This window comes from Cygnus olor, chromosome 11, assembly GCF_009769625.2.
Source record: "Cygnus olor isolate bCygOlo1 chromosome 11, bCygOlo1.pri.v2, whole genome shotgun sequence".
Lineage (NCBI taxonomy): Eukaryota > Metazoa > Chordata > Aves > Anseriformes > Anatidae > Cygnus > Cygnus olor.
This window is the reverse complement of record NC_049179.1, coordinates 16,546,419-16,558,065: the sequence shown is the minus strand read 5'-3', so window position 1 is coordinate 16,558,065 and position 11,647 is coordinate 16,546,419. Positions and strand designations below refer to the sequence as shown.

Here is an 11,647-nt window from a genome sequence, read left to right as displayed (position 1 = left end):
TCCTCAAGCAGACAGCAGAGGATTTATGGCCTTGGCCTGCTCCAGCCTCCCAGTAATTACCCCTGCAACCCTACACCCTGACATTTCCTGGTCAGGCAATGAGCTACCCTTTGGTTGCAAATAAGGAGGTCTATTTTGTACCCAGAGCTCTCAACTGGAAAAAATTCCAGCGCTGGTGGGATTTCAAGTTCTGTGGCTGTGCAGAGTGGTAAGAATTTCTTGTTCTGAAGAAGAGCGCGGCACAGAGGAGAAGTAGAGATGGGAGGAGGGAGGCAGAAGGAGGGAACACAAATGAAAGCAAGAAAAGCTCTGATCCTGCAAACATGAACCTGCGTGGCTATGAGGAGCTGCCTGTGCTGGTCTCTGCGTAGGGTCAGAATCCCACTTCTGGTGAATGGGAGGAATGGGGATCATTTGCTGTATAAAGCAGAATAACTCTTCAAGAAATTACTAGCACGTTACATGGTACTTCTGCAATTGATATGGAATTTCACACTTGTGATACCCATTATACAATAACCAAAGACAAAAGCAAGGCATTTAGGATAGATCTATAGAGGCTGCAATATCTAAGCTTTACACATTTTCTTAACCTTTTTCATAGAATAAACTTCTTTGTGAAGCACTGAGCATCTTTAGGAGCCTATAGAGAAACACAGCGTGAATAAAAGGTGCCCTTACACTTCCACAAAACAGTCTTTCAAGGACAGAGTTGGTTTCTCTATTAATGAGGCTTTGAAAAGAACTTAGGATTTATAAAGCACCCTGATGAAGAAAGCAGCACTGTCCACAGGACTCTGATTTTCTGGCTCAGGGAACCAGGTCCTCCAGAGGCCCTGAACACCTCCTGCCAAAAACCTAGGACAAAGAGAGAGGTTTCTGTGTGAAATCATTCTCTTCTCCCACTTCATACATAACAAGATACAGCCTTGCAATGGAGAAGTGAAAGCTTAAGTATTTTACTAATTAGCATAAACTACATCAACCTGGCAGGTTTGTGTAATGTGGGAGCCTCAGCTCACAGGTGGCTTGTATTTCTGGTTACACCAGATGAGATATATTGAGTGCTGAAGGTGCTAGCTGAATTCTTTCTTTTGTTCTGATAGTATTATTAGCTAGGGAGCTGGAAGCAAAGCAATAGGGCTTATGGTGAAAGGACGATGAAAAAGCTGCTGGGATAGAGAAGCTAAAGCTGGATAAGGATTCTCTTAAAAGGTTTGTGTTAGAGTAACTTGTTTAGCTAGGAGACTGAAAATAAGCAGTTCTTGTAGAAGGAGAATCTGGCTGTGGGACTAGGCTCTCTGAACGGCACTGTAGCCTTAGCTATAGTGTTGCTTTCAATAGGGCAACTCAGCAGGGGAAGGAAGAGGCTTGGTGCTCTCCATGGAGATGCATATACCAACATAACATCAAGAGGAGGTTTATAATTGTTGTTGCATGAGTCTGAACTATGCTTACTTGAGAGATAGTTCTGGTGCTACTGGATGGAGAAGAATGTTAGAGATGAAGACCATAGTATCTTTCTATTTGGTCTTCTGCCCTTCGTGTTCGAGGACTGTAGGGACTAGACAGCCCTAGACACTGTAACAGCTGCTTCTAGACTTGATGCCCAGCTGAGTCCTGTCCTCACACAACTGCATTTTAGTTTTTTTTTTGAGATTTAGTTTGTTATTAAGGCCATGTGTTTTTCATAACTATGACTGTTGTTAGAACCCATGAGTATTAGGGACTTTTTGTTGACAGTAATGGAAAATTCCCATTGAGCAAGATTCAACTATGAACTGCTGTTAACTTAACTCCATATATCTTCAAGGGTGTGGAGAGGGAAGCTTTTAAATACTTCTAAATAGTTCATTTAAAAAGTTTTTTTACATTTTTTTTCTCATTACAACTTGATATTAAACTAAATAGTTTCATGAAACTTTTTTTCTTCAAGTTAGAATTAATCACTTTTATGACAAGGCTGCAAATTTTATATTTTTGGAGCTGACAAAAAGTCAAATATATTTACTCGGGGGAAAAAAACACAAAACAAACAAAAAAAACATAAAACCAAACCCATAAGTTTAAAACAGAAAAGGGTTGGGGAATGTATATTTGAAACATGATAAAAATTCAATCAACTTATAGGCTAAGGTTTTAATACAGTACATCTGATTCAGTCAGGGAGAAAAGAGAAAGTAATCTCTTGACATTTCTGTGTGTTCTCCAACAGAAGACAGGAGATGGACTCGATGCCAGGAACCAGACTCAATGATCCTTATGGGTCCCTTCCAACTTTGGAATTCCTATTGCTGTGGAATTTCAGTAGTCAGTGATGTGCAAGGTAGGAAAAACTTTATTTTTTCAACTTTGTTGCAATAGAAGCTTAACTGGAAAAAATCTTGAAGATATATTACAGTCAAGAGGGAGATGGAAGCTGCTCTTAGTCACTTCTCTGACTGCAAGAACGTTTCAATAACTTTAAACACTTTCTTCATAGGGTAACCTGGTAATACCTGTTCCAAACTGGGGTAGTAAGTCACTCAGGATAATGAGACCTCCATAGAGACAATGTGAACCAGGGTCTCGCAAAAGCCTAAAGACACCAGGCTTAATGGGAAGATTCATTCGGTGAAACAATGAAATCACTTAACCACAAGTAGCAATATGGAGGCTAGGGTTCTGCCCACAAGTAATTAATGGTGTAAAGCATCACGGAGAAAAGCTAAAGTTATATTTTGTCTATTAGAACAGACCGAAATCAGTTCACTTGATTTCTTGCCTGGTTATTTTATATATTTAAGAGATTAGACTTGAATTATAACATTTAGAATATTATAATTCTAAATTCTATAATATTCTAATTCTGTGTTTTGGATGGACTAAGCTTTAAATATGCTATGTCAGGGAAGGCTTGTGTCTTAATGTGGGTTTTAGCTTTCTATGACATAATGGAGATATTCACAAAGTTTGGAAAGCCACAAAACCAGCTCTGGGACTTATTCATTCTCAAAAATGTGATGTTTCATGGCTTCCTCTTGAGGGCTATAATACACTTGTATTTTCATTATAGTACACTTCAACACATACCATTGCTGCAGATAAAGGGACTCCACATTATGTAGTATTGTAAGAACATAATCCTTGAATATTGCACCTCAGCCATGCTTGGCCTGGCATCCTTTCAAACACTAGGTGCCCTTGAAGGATGCGTGCTCTTTTTAGCTAAGAGGATGCTTTCCTTGGGATGGGAGATTATCTGTACACACCTGTCTGACAACGAGCCAAGCACATGTACTTGTCTGACCCATAACCAACAACACCTTTAGGGTAGAGCCATAGCAAATTTTGCAGCCTCTTCCTGATGTTTTCCATGCACTTCTGGTTATCAAATTCTTGCATAAAAGACTCCTCTGCACTTTTGCGATTTCTTGTGTCTGCATACTGACCTGTACCTTTATGCGTCTTCCTTCGACTCATTTCTGAAAAAAGAATTCCTAAAATCATGTTGAAAAGTTATTCTAACAAAGTGTTGTGCTTTGTTGAAAGACCTTATGAAATACGCATATGTTGATGTGCTGAGCTTGATGCCCAATGGTTTGTTTGAGATGGTTTTTCAGCATGAACTTCTTTCTGTGGTAGGGGATGGTATGTTTTTACTCAGAGTAGATCTATAAAATAAAAATTCTCTGTATATAAACATAGGTGTCTACTCTTAAAACTCTTTTTCTTTATGCAGTATCTATGGGAATACTACTACCTAGGAAAAAAATGTTTATTAATGTTTATTACAGCACATAGGCTGTAATCTTCATGTATTAGTGACCCCAAGACAGAGCAGAAGGCTTCAACTGGATGGCAATGATTTAAAAAATCAATGTAAATTATGATGATGAACACTTAGAGCTTACACAAACACACATCCAATGTGGTTTGCCTAGCAGCCAGCGAGGCTCAAGTAAACACCACAAGTGCCTGCTCCCTTGGCTTAAGCGCTCTCTCAAGGGCTCAGCACCATGCTAAACAGCTCAGCATGTGAGAAAAATGGTATTTTGACTGTGAAAATCCAACAGTTATATTTTTGTTTATATTTTGACTCTTTCCCATGCAAGATCCCTAACTACCCCTGTGTGCGTACCCATGTCTCTGAAGCTGCCATATTGCACAATGTGTTATCACGGTAGGTCAGATTAGAGTTATATTGCCAATACTATTCCAGTAAGAGAGCTGGCATGAAGAAAAGATGACTGAATTAGTGGCCAATTGGGACATTTTCTGACCTACTCTTTAGGAACCAAGTCCTCTGAACTTTCCCATTATCCTTCGGCTTCATCTTTTTAATAGGGACCAAATCTCCATTAAGAATTGAACACTGACAATAAGTGCCATCAGGAAAAGGAAATTCAATTTTAGTGGGGGATGACAGCCTTACCTTTTCGCGCTTAATTGGCCGTATTGTCTCCAAAAGTTAATTGGTTACTTAGTCCAGGTAGTTAGTAAAATGTTTAGCTGCGTCAAAAAGCCCAGGCTCCTACTGTTAATGGGGCATGAAATGGAATGTTTGATACTGCAAATAAAATCAGTGATATTCAAGGATGTTATGGTAGGTAATGCGTTGAAACTGCCATTTAATGGGTCCTGGAAGATTAGGGTAGTGTCAGCTGGAACCGCCCGGTCTCTTTTCTGACATTGTTAGTTGCCTCTTCATTTACTTAACGGCTGTCTGCACTGATTACATAGGCATAAAACTCCCTACAAAAAAACAACAGAGACACGCTCTATTAGCAGTCCAATTAGAACTATTTGCATATTACAGTTCATTTCTGCTTAAGTGAATCCCTAATACAACTTTAGGAAAAAAAAATTCTATTGTCATTTAAAAAAAAGGAAAGAAAAAGGCAAGAAAAGAAAGGAAAAGCCTTAAAGGTGATCTCTTTTCTACTTTCTCTGTGCATAAATTCAGTAAAGGTCCATTAAAAATAAGAGGTGGTGTGGCAGTCTAAAGGTGAGAGATTTCTTTCGCTACCTTAGATCATGATGACTTTCAATATGCCAGTAAATCCATGACAACTTTTTTACGTGGCTGTTGTGGATTTTTTCTAGATTATTTTCCACTTTTTTATTTTCTTTGAAATATCCTAAAGAAGGTGTTAGATCAGCCTTCACCTTGGGTTTCTTGAGTTAAGCAGCTAATGTGTCTGGGAATGGGCCTCGGGAGGAAGCACACTTGATGCTGTGCAGTTCACCTACCCTATTAGCAAATGATAGTAAACGATTCCCCCCCCCCTCTGTTCTCACCCCCCTCACACACCCGGAGAGGTTGGAGCTAATAGGGTGGTAATACAGCCTTTCTACTGCTTTGGAAAACAGTTCTAGGTAAATTTTAAACCATAGTCAATTAGAATAGATGTCTTAGTTTGGGATGGGTGAGAGCAAATACACCCAAATTATCAGAATTCCAGAGGTACTTGCTCACTCAATGTTATTCCCTGTAGAATACAGGGTTGAGCTAGAAGTGGTAGCTGGTGTTGCTAGAGCCTTTATTTTACCCATCTGTAGAATGGGAAGGTGAGCAACCACATGGAAAGGTTTCCATGGGACTTCTAAGTGACAGCAGTGACTGCAGGCGCAGCTGCAATGGCAGCACTTGTGCTCACATAAACAAGTGAGCTTGTAGTTTTTGATGCAGTACCCTTCAGGGTTCTTAGGTTGAATGCTTCTTAGAAAAAATAACAATATTACTAGTAATAACAGAAGAAAATCATTTTTAGTCTTCCTTTTAATTTCTACTTTCCCAGAGTCTGCTGAGCCTGGTGAATTTGAAGGCTTCTTTTTAAGATGGTAATTACAATTTGTGTACATGCTTGCCCACAAGGTGGACGGGCTGTTTCTCCTGTGAAATAAAAATGCTGATTTTCCCCTCTTCTCTTGGAGCTAGCAATTTTTTTTTTTTGGGGGGGGGGGGGCGGGGCGGGTTCTGCTCTCACAAAAACCTGGGGACTGGCAACCGGCGAGGAGCTCCTTGCCTGCCTCTTGGTTGGCCAGGATGATATCTCCGAGGGTCTCCCAGCTGGGATGGATGGATGGAAAAACTGAGTTGCTTGACTGGTACTTGGATTAGAGGCACCTAGAGGAGCCCAGGGGAGATCTTTGATGTTCAAATGCTAATGTAAATACCGACAGTGTTATTTCGAAAGCTCGCACAGCTCAATTCCTTTTTACATGCAGACCTAATTTCACAGGTCAGCCAACCCACCTCTGCTATTATCTGGATTTAGCGATTAATAGAGGATTTCAGTAGTTGACTGTGACAAATAGTGACTAGGGAAGGGAGGGAGTGAAAAACTGTTCTAAAACAAGGAAGGTTTTTAACAGGTCTTTCTCCCCAAATCCATTATTTTTATGCTGACGCTTAAACAATTGTAAACAAACCAAGTACCAAGAAAATCTCTCAATGCAAAGAGTGAAATTCTCTCTCTCTCCCCTTCAATTCTTGTTGAGAGGAGTCTCTCAGTGTGCAATATGTATTGTTTTTATGCCCTGTTGGGTCCTTTGTATCCAGCCTCCTACTTCCTATCTAACACTCATTCACACTTATCCAGAGATGTGGATTGTCAGACCAAACTCTGGCACTAAAACTCCCACTGCCTTCCTGGGCTGGCCCGCCCCGGAGGACGCAGCGTGGTGGGGGGACACGGCCCTGCGTCCCTGCAAACAGTCTGTGCTCCCTGCCAAGAAAATGGCTTTCTGGAAAAGGGCTGCCTGCTAATGAAATGGACCTAAATCAGTAAGCAGTGATTAAGGATTGGGCAGTGTTTGCTGTTGCTGTTACTTGAATACATGCTTTTCTTGCAGACATTGGAAAAGAAAGAAAGCTCATGGTTATTTTAAGTAGTTTCTTGCAGCTGAGATGAACCAATGGAAAAAGCAGTACTTGGAAAATATTCATTTTCTTTCTAACAACAACAACAAAAAAAGGAATGGCAACCAAAATTGCTTTTTTAAATAAAACATCAGCCCAGGAATGCAAACCCTACTCTGTTTATATTCAACATCTAGTCTTTTTTTTCTCTGGTTCAATGTCATGCCTAGTGGAATAGCAATTCACAGAAAACATGGGATAAATCATTAGTTCCAGTTTATTCTACTTTTTATTTACAGCAAGAAATTCTTTACCACTGAACTGAATTGATTGCTGGCATGGGACTGTTTGATTATTAGTGTGGGACTACTTGTGCACGGCTGTGCTCCGTGAGTGTAGGTGGCTTTTTGGGTGCAGAGTGATTGTGTTTGCCTGATCAGTAGCACGGGGACACCTGATGCCTTCTTAAGGCTATTCTGCAGATAACTTGAGATTCTGGAAAATATTTTACCTGTTAATATATATTTTTTTAAGTAACAGAAACTGGGTCCATTTAAAAAAAAAATCTGCTAGATTATTAGTTGCATGCAAACAAACAAACAAAAAAAACCTGCTTGGTTATTTATTGCTTGCAAAAGCAATTTTGGTTTCTTTTCCTTTCAGTAACGGGGGGAGTCAGGTTGCCAGTTTCACTTTGCATTTAAGATTAGACTCCCTTTCTGGTCCTCCTGGGATTTCCAGCACTGAAACAGGAGGAATTTTTGACTTTTTTTGACAGTACTGCTTTAGAAATCCAGAAGTTTGTACTCTAAATATTTGCCAGAAATGCGTTAAAAAAAAAAAAAGTTACGTCTTGTTTCAGCTAGAAATTTGCATCACAACCTCTGATGAATGTTAGCTGTACGCTGACGGCCAGTGTGTCTGTAAGCCATGAAACTTGCCTATTAAAGGGAATATGTGGGCTGAGAAGCTTCAGGGTCAGTTGGAGCCAGAAAGTGCAGCGTCACAAGAAAAAAACAGTTTGCACAAGTCCTGCGAATGTAAATGAGCATAATGACATCTCTGGGCCCGAGTAGAAATCTGGAGGTGGGTCATTCTATTTCAGTTTCGTGCCTGTCTTGTCGAGAAAATCCATGCGGTTTCATCATTTTGTTTGTGTAACTGAGAGGCATCTTTCCCCAGTCTTAGTTTGCCAGTGTGGGACAGAAAGGAGAGCAACCACGTGTGGAGTTCAGCTCTGAAGCCCTGGCTCTAAAACACCCTTGTCCTGACCTGGCGTTTAGCAGCAGGATCATGTTACTAATAAGTGCATGTTTGAGCACAAATAAAATAAATACACTTTATAAAACTCAGGCCAGTTTCAAATATTCAGGCAGCTGTCTCTGCCAGTCACCTGCCAGTTTATTGCTTCAAGTCCTTTCCTCTAACTTAAATTCCTTTTATTCAGGAATAAATGACTTTTGTTGTTCTTTTGTTTTGTTTTGTTTTGTTTTTTGTTTACTGCTTTGGCTGAACACAGAACCCTTCTTGGAAATCTTTTTTTTTTTTTTTTTCCCCAAGAATGGTACTTTGGCACATGAAATAATCTGGCTTTAAAAAAAAAAATAAAAAATAAAAATCCCCCACAAGATTTCCAGTACTTCTGTCCCAATGGAAGGAAAAAAAAAAAAGGGTAAGGGAAGGCTGGATTCCTCACTTGTTGAAGAACTGGCAGAACAAATCTGTTCATTAAAGAGAAAAAATACGGAAAACTTGATAACGATACTGCAGACTTTTTTTCAGTGGATTCATCGTCTTGGTGACATTTGGGTATGTCCTTTAGGACTTTTCCTACTACTGTTTGTGGGAGAGGACGGCAAAAGAATTTTCTTTTCCTTTTGCTGTTTGTTTAGTGACAAATTACTGTATTGAGGACACAAGCTTATGTCCAGGCTCCTGACCACAGAATGTTTATTACTTCAAACTTTATTCTCTCCTGTAGTAACTTCAATTTTAAGTTCTACCTAACAAACCATTCTCATATACGTATTTGTGTGTTCACATAAATACATACATTTGCTGTTCTTAGTAACTGCATCAGTAGTTTCCAAACTTGTTGAAACACAGGCTCGTTGTTAGCTGCCTGAATTGACTGTGAACAACTGTGTTTTCATGGGCCATCCTAAATCTTTATAATCAAACTGGTAATGGAAACAATGCTTCCATTGACTGTGCTGAGTACTCTCTGAACTTTGCAGACCAGATGAGTACATCTTATAACCATGCTTCTGTTTTTGCCTTTTTAAGTCACAGCAAATGCCCCCGGTTCTATAACAATTGCCCTGTGCCCTGCGATCTCTTTGTTGCTCTTCTCTGAACTCTGTCCAGTGCTTCCATGTGCCCCTACTAACACAGTGTCCAGAACACATCACAGAATTGCAGGTGCATTTATTACAGAGCTTTGGCATACAGAGCCCTTTGAAGCCAACGGCAATTTCATGCATGTGCATTTGAAGGAATATAATTTGACCCCAAGGAAGCCTGCAGTTAGACATGGGTAGCAAGCATTTGATTACCTGCATGCACCTTTAATTATAGCAAGGTGCATGTAATTCGAAATGAAGTGCCCGATTCACTGCTATGTTGCTCTATTTCATGCTGGAATAATTGAAATGAGTGGAGATGTGCCCTGGTGGAAGTGGTGTAAAACTGCAGTGAGCAGGGTGTAAAGGTGTTCTCCAAGTTTTCACAGAGTTGGCAAGTGAAAGATCCGCACCTTGCAGAGCAGTCGTCTTACTATATATCTAACAGATCCATAGAATGAGCATCCGCACAAACACACACTACATTTTCATCATTGATTAACCAGTCTCATGACCTTTTCAGTGAGAGAAATAATTGGCAGTTTTAACTAACAATAAATTGATCCCATTATTCAGTATAGAATATTCCCCCAATTTCAAAAGAGATGCTTATTAAAGAGGCCAGCTACTTTCTATCAGCGTCATGCATATGTAAGTGAGCAGGGCTATTATATGCCATCTATGACAATGGCAGGACAAGTCATAAACACAAACATTCGCGCACAGCCAGGTCTCCAAAGCTCCTGTTTGCCAATTACAGTAATGCTGATGACATATCTAGTTTAACGCACACAGCATTAAAATAGTCCCCCCTTTTCTAGGAAAATCTAATTACACCAAGCCCAAGCACTCAATCAAACCTGTTATTCTGTGGCTAAACAGCCCAGTGTTAATGCAATTTGAGGAGATCCAGGCCGTGACTGGGAACGTCATGTATTAACAATATCTAATGGGAGCTCCCGTAGGTAAATGAATATGCTAACAAGCAAGGTCGCTGCTAAATCTAATATCTTTAAGCTGTTTAATTCCAAACAGTCCCTTAATAAATCAATTGACCGGGAGAGCTGATGCCCCTATCAATTATTCAAGAGGGCAAATAAATATTTCAGATGATTTGATAGGAAGGCTAGTGCTGGTCTTATAGAAAGCTTTGCATTTCATTAGCCTCTTGCTAAAAGTTTTATAATGTGCAGAACAGTGGTGGTTCTCCCTTATCCAGAAACCCTAAGCATGGGGAAGAAGAGACTGAGGTATCCTGCTTCAGCCACATAGCTTGCCAGGGCCTCAATGGCAGCTGACATGGGAAGAGGTGGGCATAGTGTCAGGCTTCCTAGTGACAACTCCTCCAGCCCAACAAATAACGGAAGGAAAATCAGAGCACATTTTCATTTCTGGGGAATCCAAACGAAAAGTAATCTAAAGCTGGGATTAGTGGTTAATACCGTGTGCCATGCTGTCTTTTGTAAACGGGGAAGTCATTTGTGTTTGCGTTGTATTATTTGTGTGTTTATGTTAACACTGAACCATGATTCAAGTTTGCCAAACGCAATTCCCTTGAAGGAAAAGCAGAGTTATTAAAAGAGGTGCTGCCTGTAATTGATCTGCATTAAGTAAGTGAAGCTTGCAAAGTGCTTGAAATACTGGCTTGGAAGAAGCCAGGAGTGCAAAATATTATTCTATAAAAGCAAAGTATTATCATTGTATCTGAAAAATTGCTGATCATTGAAACATGTGGTTTATTATAAAATCAATAAAGATGAAGTTACAAGAGAAAGGGAGAGAAAATGTACCTGTCGCTGGAGAACAAAGGGAAGAGGGAAGTCCTTGAGGAAGCTTCTTGTTTAAGTGTGTGTAAATTTGCTTGCCTCTGTCCGATCCTTTTATACCACTAATACGGATTAAAAGTCGATGATTACTTATACAAGCATTTCAGTTTATGAAATGAAACCTGTGCCATAAAATGTAATCTATTGTTCTGCAATGCGTCCACTAGATCTGTATACGAATCTGCATCTCCCTATGATTATAAGTCAGGGTCTATAGTCCTGCCATAACTCTCTCACCCCAAGTGTCTCCTTTGAGAGTCCCCTGTAGGAACTGGGAGAAGAAATATGCCTAGGATGGAAGTGTATTGGCACCAAAGTTATCAACACTGAGCCTGAAGCCATGGAGTCTCATATGCATGGACAATAAAAAAAAAAAAAAAAGAGTTTCTTGTGAAAATAGTGAGTAAGGAGGGCTCTGCCTGGCATGGTGCTCAAAAGGCAATGCAAAGTCCCCAGTAGTACCCACCAGTATCCGCCAGAATTACAGGCTGGATGAAATTCTGTGAAGGATTTTTTGCAAAGATTTCCTCCCCACCTATGCCTCCGCATTAAGTAATATTCTGAGGTGTGAGGGAGAGTAGATCTAGCCATAAGAGTCCTGCTGGTTTAAAAATGAAATGCAAGGGAAGTTTTAA

General features: G+C 40.0%; 1 long non-coding RNA gene across 2 annotated transcripts in view; it reads left to right on the top strand.

Annotated features, from left to right (window-relative positions):
* Positions 1-1,065: 1,065 nt before the first annotated feature.
* Positions 1,066-11,647, top strand: part of LOC121076236 — a 28,621-nt gene continuing 18,039 nt past the window's right edge. Inside the window, exons 1-2 of one of the 2 annotated variants that reach the window (XR_005823411.1) lie at positions 1,066-1,215; positions 2,216-2,326. This is a non-coding gene — a long non-coding RNA (uncharacterized LOC121076236). The remainder of the gene's footprint in view (positions 1,216-2,215; positions 2,327-11,647) is intronic. The other variant, XR_005823410.1, reaches the window with a different exon arrangement.